The sequence below is a fragment of the Zingiber officinale genome, chromosome 9A, assembly GCF_018446385.1.
Source record: "Zingiber officinale cultivar Zhangliang chromosome 9A, Zo_v1.1, whole genome shotgun sequence".
Classification (NCBI taxonomy): Eukaryota; Viridiplantae; Streptophyta; class Magnoliopsida; order Zingiberales; family Zingiberaceae; genus Zingiber; species Zingiber officinale.
Window position 1 is genome coordinate 8,266,737 of NC_056002.1, and position 10,007 is coordinate 8,276,743.

At 40.0% G+C, this 10,007-nt stretch overlaps 1 long non-coding RNA gene across 1 annotated transcript; it reads right to left on the reverse strand.

The window, feature by feature from the left end:
- Positions 1-4,277: 4,277 nt before the first annotated feature.
- On the reverse strand, positions 4,278-5,552 carry LOC122021539. Its single transcript, XR_006122569.1, has 4 exons — positions 5,281-5,552; positions 5,020-5,169; positions 4,725-4,932; positions 4,278-4,335 (listed from the first exon to the last, which is right to left on the reverse strand). It is a non-coding gene; the product is annotated as an uncharacterized LOC122021539 (long non-coding RNA).
- Positions 5,553-10,007: the final 4,455 nt, after the last annotated feature.

The following is a 10,007-nucleotide window of genomic DNA, read 5'->3' on the forward strand; positions in this document are numbered from 1 at the left end:
GCTGACAGACAAGACATCTGGCTACAAACTCCGCGATGTCTTTCTTCATACCGTTCCACCAATAGGAACGCCTCAAATCACGATACATACGGGTCCCACCTGGGTGGATAGCAAATCTAGAACGGTGAGCCTCCTGAAGTAACTCCTCCATGACCGGGTGAGACTGAGGTACACATAACCGCCTCGAAATAAACAATCCTCATCGCCTCGTAAACTCACCGTCCGAAGCTATCCGCCGCTAATGAATCAGAATGCCGATCTCCTACCGGCCTCTCGAATCCTCATCCCGATCGACGATCGAGCAACCATGGTAACAAGAATACCGCTCGTCTGGCCCCTCGCCTCAAGGCCCAACTCGCGAATCCTCGAATCAAGTCCGTGATCAGAATCGATGACAAGCTAAAGTCCCTCTGGACTTTCTGCTAAGTGCATCAGCAACCACATTAGCTTTACCCGGATGGTAGCTAATAGTACAATCATAGTTCTTCAGGAACTCCATCCATCTCCTTTGTCGGAGATTGAGTTCCTTCTGTGTGAAAATATATTTGAGACTCTTATGATCAGTAAGAATCTCAAAAGTAATACCATAAAGATGATGTCGCCAAAGCTTCAAAGCAAAGATAATAGCGGCTAACTCTAAATCATGTACTGGGTAGTTCTTCTCATGCTCCTTCAACTGACGAGAAGCGTAAGAGACTACCCTATCGTGCTGCATCAATACAGCGCTCAAGCCCTGAAGAGATGCATCTGTGTAAAGTACGAATCCGTCGTCACCAGAAGGTAAAACCAAGACTGGTGCTGATACTAATCTCCGCTTCAGCTCCTGGAAGCTGGTCTCACAAGCCTCTGACCACGTGAACTTCACGCCTTTCCTAGTCAGACGTGTCAATGGCATAGCAATGCTGGAGAAACCCTCAACGAATCGTCGGTAATATCCAACCAAGCCCAAGAAACTGCGGATCTCCTGGACTGACTAAACTGTCCTCTCGGAACAGAAATTCCGGACGCTACATGCTGAGCCTTCAGCGAATAGTTTCGGCTCAAGTGCCCAGGCAGTTTGCAATAATAGCAAAATGACTGTCCCAGGGTGCATGCAGAGGTGATGTGATCTAGGGATCCTTATCAAGTGCATTAAGAGTCCCCAGTAGACTGTTTCCGGTTCTGCTGAGAAGACCGGGAACATCCTGATGAACAAAGATCCCGATTGGCCACGATGACCTAGAAGTACTCACCCATCCGAGGGTGATTTCTCCGCCGCCCGTAGTCTGGGTCGCTGGATCCGTCCAAGTCCGATCGCCTACTTTCTTTTCTTATCTCAGATTGCTTTCATCGAGCCGCTTAAATCATAAGAGCTCTATCCGAGCCTCAGATATGATGACTGACCAAAATCGCAATATACACTGAAGATGCTCGTCCCCTCGGACAAACTAAAGCATACGAGATCCGCTATCGCCAACCAACTGTGATGTAATCCGACCAACCGTTAAATTCGCATTATACTCCATCATCGAAGCGGTTATTCGTCAAGACTCAGAAATCCTCACCGACGTGTCATCCGATACGCCCGGGAAAACACCGACTCAATGCCTCTAAATCTCAGATATATAACAGTGCCGCCGCCTATAATCGAAGGTGTGTCCCACCGATCTCCGCCTGCCTCGTAAGTGGTAAGCACCACCACCTTCTCCCACTCGGAGCAGGCCATGTAAAAGAATGTCCGCTCCATAGACTCTATCAAAGATTGAGCCACGCTCGGATCAGTCTCCCCGTGAAATAGCGTGAATTGGCTTTTCACCAACTCCGCCAAGGCTGGGATCCATGCTCGTGCCACAACCATATCCGTAGATATCGCTGCGGTACTGGGCAGAATCACTGGAGTTGATCTTATGGGTGGTACTGATGGATAGGTTGGAAGAGGTACCACTAGTGCTGCCACATAAACAGGGTAGGAACCACTAGTGGAACTACAGAGTAGGCATAAGTAGGGACGACTAAAGGTACGATGGGCGGTACCGGGTAAGATGTAACCGGTACTGCTGGTGCAGGTACCGAGTATGTAGTAACCAGCACAGATGTCTGTGGTGGTACCGAGTACGCAGTAGGCACGACTAGAGAAGGTGCCGAGTACCCTGTAGGTACTACTGGCGGTACAGGCGAGGTAAGTACCTCTGAAGTCGGAACCGTCAGGATCTGACAGTCTAACGTGGTCACAATACCCTGAGGAGTCTATCCCTGACGGACAGGCTCAACCCTAACAGAACTCTCTGGAGACTCTGTCTCTAGAGAATCGATCGCCCTCATACATGTGCGACCACGTTTAAGTACTAGAACACGTATCATATATGTAAAAAAATGTTATACAGATATCACTACAGGTATGAAAACTATAAAATTACCTGATTTGCCATCTGGAGATATCCTGTCGCTGCATAGCCCCCAAATAGATCCAATAAAATCTCGTCAAAATGCCTCGAAATTCCGAAACGAGAAAATCGACGGAAATCCGTACAATTCGAAATACCGAAATATCCAGATACGCACGCAAAACTCGTAAGAACCAGTATCAGAACTGCTCTGATACCAAATAAATTGCTGTCCGAAGAAATTTCGGCAGCATCCCCCCTGTACGACGGACAATATGAAGCTCAGTATACATATATCTCTATACCTCGGCCACACACGGCCGGAATAATACAATACAAATAAGAAACAAACCACGCAGTTTATATCAACATTCCACACGGATATAATATATGATCAATCCACGCAGTTTAATAAAGAAAGACGATATAGAACCTCGAAGATATATGTAAACATCTACTCCACTACAACGAAGAAACAAATCCACGAAGTAATGGAAATACAACCGCAGCGGAAAACAAAAGTAGCAAACCCGAATGTGCAATGTAAAGTCCACAATACAAACCCACAATACAAGTATATAAGATGCAAAAGCAAAATATAATCCGACAAAGAAAATCCTCGCGATAATGGGGCTAGCGACTGGAATCTCTCCTGACGGCCTCAACCTGAAAAATAGTAATAACGGGTGAGTTCAAAGAACTCAGTAATCCAATAGATATGTACAAGAACATATAACTACCAATAATATCCTAAGGTACAGTCTCCTAAACCATAGGACCCACAGACAGTCTCCTAACAATATAACGGTATGCATAATTGAATAAACTGTAATGAGTAACGTAAGCATGTAATACAGTTTACAGAAGAATAATAAGAAATGCATAATCGAAATAAATCAGACTCACCGCGAGGCTTGGCGAATGATCGTGCATATACGGATATAAAGATAGTCGAATAAATACGCATGTATCCTAGATGCATGTCAATCATATGCAATCACCAAGTGCATCATCCAATATGCAACAATCACAATAAATGCAACTGTGCATATGATGCGATATGACATGGTCACCCCTGACGCTAGTCACCGTCTCACACGCGATGGCGAGACCGAGTAGGTAGGGCTGTGACACTGCACTCTGCGTCACTACCCCGATGAGTGACCGAGTGGACGGGATGTTTTGAGTACACCTATCCTCCTACCTCAAACATAGTGAGGGAGCGACGCTCTCAACTCCATAGTCAATGACGGGAGGGATCCCCGTCCGCTACCACGCTGCACACACTACCCATGAGCGGACCAATGGAGCCAAACCGCCATACACACCCTGGTGCCGTGCCACTACCCATGCAGTGGTCATGTGCAGGCCCTGTAGCCGACCGACGAGCTCAACAATAATGGAGTCGCTAATCGCCCAGCATGCAATCATGCAGGATGGTGCATGATGCTACAGTATGTCATACCTGAACATAGCCTCCTCCATATATGCGGGTGCCCAAAAGGTAAACGCATATATGTAACCATGATATAAACAGCATAAACTCAAAGATATCACATATAACAATGATGTAAGTATCATGAATCCAAGAGCATGTATCCCACATGTAAAGCAACTAATCCGGTAGAGTAGAGCACTATAGACATGCATCTCTATGAACATATATATACATGGCAAGAGATAAAATATCCAATCCTGAAGTAAAGCAACTAGCAGATGAAGCATGTGATAGGTATCAACTAAACCTAAATCCAGGGGAAGTGTTGAACTACCAATCACTAGTAACCGTCTACAAGTATCGGATAACCTATAACCAGGGAAGTGCTAAATCTACCAATCACTAGCAAGTATATATAAACTGCACATATCAAAAGACAATATCAACAAGATAAGTCAAAGGGTACCCGCCTCAAATAGAAGGTACAATCCAAATCCGAAGTCAACGTCGAGACGCCTGTCTCAAATCAGACTCCTGCGTCAAACAACATATATATTTTATTTAGCTAAATCCACATGAATAGCTAAATAAAATCTCTAACACTAAATTAGGGTAAAACCCTAATCCACAATCTCAACTTACCAATTTAAATCTAATGGTCGATTAGAGTTAGTTACCTAATCCCTAATCACCAATTAGATTAGAAATCCAACGGTTGATTAGGGTTAATTACCCTAACCCTAACCATTTCATTAGATTTCTTTTACACAATTAAATCTACACACATGCATTAACTAATCATGGATTAATCCAATGCATTTCTAATCCAATACATGAATCAAATTCATCTAGAACAAGATCATCAAACGAATATCCAATTTCAATACGTGATCTACAACAAGATCAATTATCCTATTCCTTACCTCGAATCCAAGGTGATCACCAATAGATCACAACCAAAGGTGTAGCTGCCGGTTAGGGTAGCTGCTGTTGGAACCTAAGATCACATCCACAAGATAGTACCTCTAGCTCACAACCATGCATACTAATCCACAGCACTCAATCAAAAGGAACAGAGCCTCCTCTCTGCCCGGATCGAGCTGCTGTCCACCACCAGAACAGCACAACCTACTGGAAACCATCTTACGGCTTGAATCAAGAACAGAAGATCCAAATTCATCAAGGCAACCTAAAGAAAAACCTAATTGAGAAGCTTACCGTGTGCGAAATGGAAGCTAGAACACAAGACAGTAGATCCAAGCCGGCGTCGAAGAGGAAAGGTCGAGGCTAGGGCTAAGACCTCCCTTCTTGATCAGCGATCTGCTCTCACGAAGCAACGATCCAAATGGAAAAGCACCGGCGATGGACCTAGGGCATGGTTCGGCGAAAATCAAGAGAAGAAGAAGAATTATCGACTGTGCTAGGGCACGAGTCGGAGGAAACCCAAAGAAGAGGAAGATCCGGTTAAAGCTAGCTTACCTATGCCGGGGATCGAGCGGATCTAGATCGATCCAGGGGCGTGGGCAGTCGATTAGAAGAGACGTCGGAGATCGAAGGAAACCAGAGGAGGAGAGGATCGGAACCCTTATGCTCCGAGCTCCGATCTGCGCCGACGACGCCGAGAGAAGATCAGCGCTCTCACCTAGGGCTGGAGAAAATCACCCACGTCCGGATCTGTGCTGGCGACTGCTCCCCTGGGTCGAGATCGACGATCGCCGGAGCTGGACCCTTGCTCCCGTCGCCGTCGCTTGTCCGCGGGAGTGAACAGAGAGAGAGGAAGAGGGGAGATCGGGGGAGCTCGGGTTCGGGATCGGCGGTTTAAGGGAAAAGAAATAAAAGAAAAGGAAAAGATTTTATAAATAAAACATTTCCTCCATTAAACGGGTATCCCAAATAGGTTTAATCTGAACCCGAAATTGATCCCCTTAAAACCTGTCTTACGAGCTCCGAAAAATTCCCAGAAAATTTCTAAAAATTCCGGAAAAATATTATAAGGCTATTTCTGAGATAACCCTATTTATTTAAATTTTCCGAGATCTCACAATTCTTTTAGAAGTATTAACAAGTATAAGAAAGATAAAGAAAAGAAAGAAAAAGGTCAAGGCATTAAGTGAATCCCAAAGTCAAGACTTTAGGGATTTTGGCATACAAGGTGTTAAAGAAAATGTCGAGGCATTATATAGAAGTATTAAAAAATAACAAGTATTTTACTTTTATCAGTGGCACTGTACTGGACTCTCTGTCCTTGGGCTGAGCTCCCATAGTCGTCCCTAGGTTTAGATAACCTAGTAGTAACGGCTCGGCCGACGGTCGACGACCATAGGGTCGCCAAATGGGCCGTCAAATGGGTCGGGTCGTTAGAAAAGTAAAAGCACAGTTGCCGGGCCCAAGAGAAGTTGATTATTATTTTGAAGTATTATAAGTATAAGTTTTTGAACAAGTAAAACAAGTTTTACATAAACATAAAGTATCAGAGATTAAGTTAGAACAAATGAAATAAGTTTCATATAGTTCTAAAAATCAGTAAGTTTAGTTCTTTATTCTACCATGTTTATCTAGTGGATGAGTAGTTTTCATGTTTACCTATTAGATGAGTAGCAAGATTAGCTATTAGAATTACATGAGTAGATTTCTTAGCTTTTCTTTGCTATTAGTTTGACATGAGCAGTTATGTTTATGCTTTATTTCTTCTTAGAGCATATAGTTTCTAGTTCTTTTCGTATACATGCACATTCGTGATTTTGTGAGTTAGATAGCGCTTACTAAGCAAATTTTACTTATAGATTGCACTTCCTCTTACTGCAGATATACTAAAGGAAAAGATATAGCAAGGAAGGCGACAAGGTGGCGCGGATGGTGTGTGATGTTTGGACTATGGAGTAGACTAAGAGATTGAACTAGCATTTATTTAGAATGTTTCGGTTTAAGTATTTAACGTATTTAGAACTTGTGCATGTTATTATTTGGTTTGTCTTGTCGTGTATTCGTTAGAGTTGATTTTTCCTTGGCATTGTGCTTCTTTTTGATATATAAACTGCGTGGTTGATTGATATGTGTTCCAGCCGCTTGTGACTGTGTATATTATGTCATGTATTAATGATTATGGTCACCGGTACAGGGGAGACTCTGTCGGAATTTTTCGGTAGGGTTTCTTCGAGGATTTTAATTATACCGGTTAAGTAGAGTTAGTAGATAAGTAACGGTCATCCTTAGAGAATAATAGTAGTAAGAAGGGTGGTCGTTACACGTTAATTCTTCAAAAAAAATTGTTGAAATATATATCCAAAATATTTTAAGTTTTAAATCATGACTTTTCAATCAAAAAAATTCATAAAATAATTTTAATCGAAAATTTTTTTAAGAGATTTTTCATTCTAGAAATGGAAGAAAACAAATTTCAAAGATAAATATTAATAGTAAGCATATAACCTTAATTTTAAAATTGAAATTCTAAACATAAAACGTGCATAATCATTTTTAGACTAAGCAAGATTTAAGGACCCAAAATAAATTTTTACCTACTGGGTTAACAAGAATTTTTTTGGGTACATATCTTTATAACACTTTTCCAATTTGACTTTTATGATATTTAAGATATCAATTTATGCTTCTATAATTTTTCTAAGTATTTTGATTATCATATGCAAAGTTTCTTGATGTTTCAATTTGGTCCTTCAATTTTTAATGTTTATCTTTTAATTTATCATACATTTCTAAGGGGCATGTCTTTGCTAAGATTTTTTTTCATTCACAAACTTCCTTTTTCAAATTATTATTTTTCATTTTTAGCTTACATATGTTAGGATGTATACTAAAAGCCTAACTTTTGGTATAAACATTTATCTAGAAATAAGAATCACATTGGTCAAATGTCTACATTTATGATAAATGTAGTTGTTCAATTAATTTATATTGTAGATAACATGGTGTGTGGTGTCACACACAGAAGATCATGTTATCGGTTCCTTATAAATTATAAACAGTAGCTCACGACCAAGATGGAAAGGAACAAATCATTGGAAGGTCGTAGTGTAATTAGGTATTAGTTTATCTTAACTATATAATTACACTAGTACACTTAGAGTATATTGAGTAGGACCATTAGAGGTCGTTCCTTTTATACTGACTTTATGAAGGAACAAAGATCTTAGTTATTATGGAAGTGTGTACTCTTAATCCTAATATAATAACAAGCACATATATTTGATATTTATTTTTTTAATTTATCAATGGGTGAGATTTAGTTCGATAAATCAATAAGCCTGATAAGTTGGGAAATGATATCACTTATAGTGTGTGTTGTTGATTATAGAAGGAAACTGTGTCCTAGTGATCTAGGTTGATAATGTCCCCAAGAGGAGCTCATAAGGATTGTCATGTTAAACCCTGCAGGTGAACTTAGTCCAGCATGACGATAAGGTTGAGTGGTACTACTCTTGGACTAAGATATTAATTAAATGAGTTGTCAGTAACTCACTTAATTAGTGGACATTCGACATCTTAAACACAGGGAGACTAACACACTCATAATAAGAAAGAGCCCAAAATGTAATTTGGGATTAGTGCGGTAGTTCAATAATAGTTCTTTAGTGGAATGAATTATTATTGATGAAATTAAGTTGTGTGTTCGGGGCAAACACGGGATGCTTAATTTCATCGAGAGACCAAAACCAATTCCTCCTCTCGGTCCCTATCGTAGCCTCTTGTATATAGAGATTTATACCCACCACATACCCACCTTCTTACCCATCTAATGGGGCCGGCCAAGCTAGCTTGGAACCCAAGCTAGGGTCGGCCAAGACCAAGTGGATGAGCCAAGTTGGTGGCCGGCCAAAGCTTGGGTCCCAAGCTTAGGTGGTCGGCCACTAGAATATTAAAAAGGATTTTTATTAAAATTATTTCTTATGTGGATATCATGGTTTTAAAAGAGAGTTTAAAAATTAAAAATTAAAAATTTCCTTTTATAGCTTTCTACAAAAGATTAAGAGAAGAGATTAATCTCTTTCCTTGTTTGTAGATTAAAAGGATGATTTTAATTTTTGGTAAAAACTTTCTTTATTTATAAATCATCTACATGTTTAAAAGAGAGTTTAAAATTTGAAATCTTTCCTTATTTGTTGATTAAAAGGTGGATTTTAAATTTTAAGAAAACTTTCCTTTTTAACCATGTTCATGATTTAAAAGAGAGTTTAAAAATTAAATATTCTCTTTTATAAGTTTCTACAAGAGATTAAGAAAAGATTTGATATCTTTCCTTATTTGTAGATTAAAAGATATTTTAATTTTTAGAGATAACTTTCTTTTTATCCACATGTTTAAAAGAAAGATTTTAATTTATAAAATTTCCTTTTTACTAACCATGAAGGGATTAAAATTATTGGAGAAATTTTTATAAATTTCTGGAGACAAATTAGGAAGTTTTAATTAAAACTCTCTCTGTTTATAGCTTGTGGTGGCCGGCCATATGAATTGATGAGGAGAAAATTGTTTTTTAATTAAATAAATTTTCCTTTTCAATGGCAAAAGAATTAAGTAAGTTTTTATTAAATTTTCCTTATTTGCCAAGGCCAAAGATTATAAAAGAGGGGGTAGAGGAGGTTTCATGGCTAACGACTCTATTCTATTTTCTCCCTCTTTTCTTCCTTGATGTGGCCGGCCCTTCTCCTTTTCTCTCTTCCTCTTGTGTGGCCGAAATCCTTTATCTCTTGGAGCTTGGAGGAGGTGGCCGGATCTAGCTTGAGGAAGAAGGAGAGAAAGCATGCATCCCTTGGAGCTTGGTTGGTGAAAAAAAAGTTCTTCATCCTTTAGAAGATATGCTTGGCCGAAACTTGAAGGAAGGAAGAAGAAGGTGTCTTGGTGGTTCTCGTCTCGGAAGATCGTTGCCCACACAACGTCCGGGATTAGAAGAGGAATACGGTAGAAGACCTAGAGGTTTTTGTTTGCAAAAGAAAAGGTATACTAGTATTTAATTTCCGCATCATACTAGTTTTATTTCTTTGTAAAAATACCAAATACAAGAGGCATGCGATTCTAGTATTTCGAATTTGTTTTCGATATTGTGTTCTTTTGTTTTTCTTTTCCTTGTGATTTGATTGTTCTTTTTGGTTGACCTAAAGTTATTTAAGGAAATTAAATATTAGCTTTCTTTAAAAGGCTTTGTCTAGGAGGTGGTGGTTGTTCCCATATCCAAGAAGGTCATGTGCCTC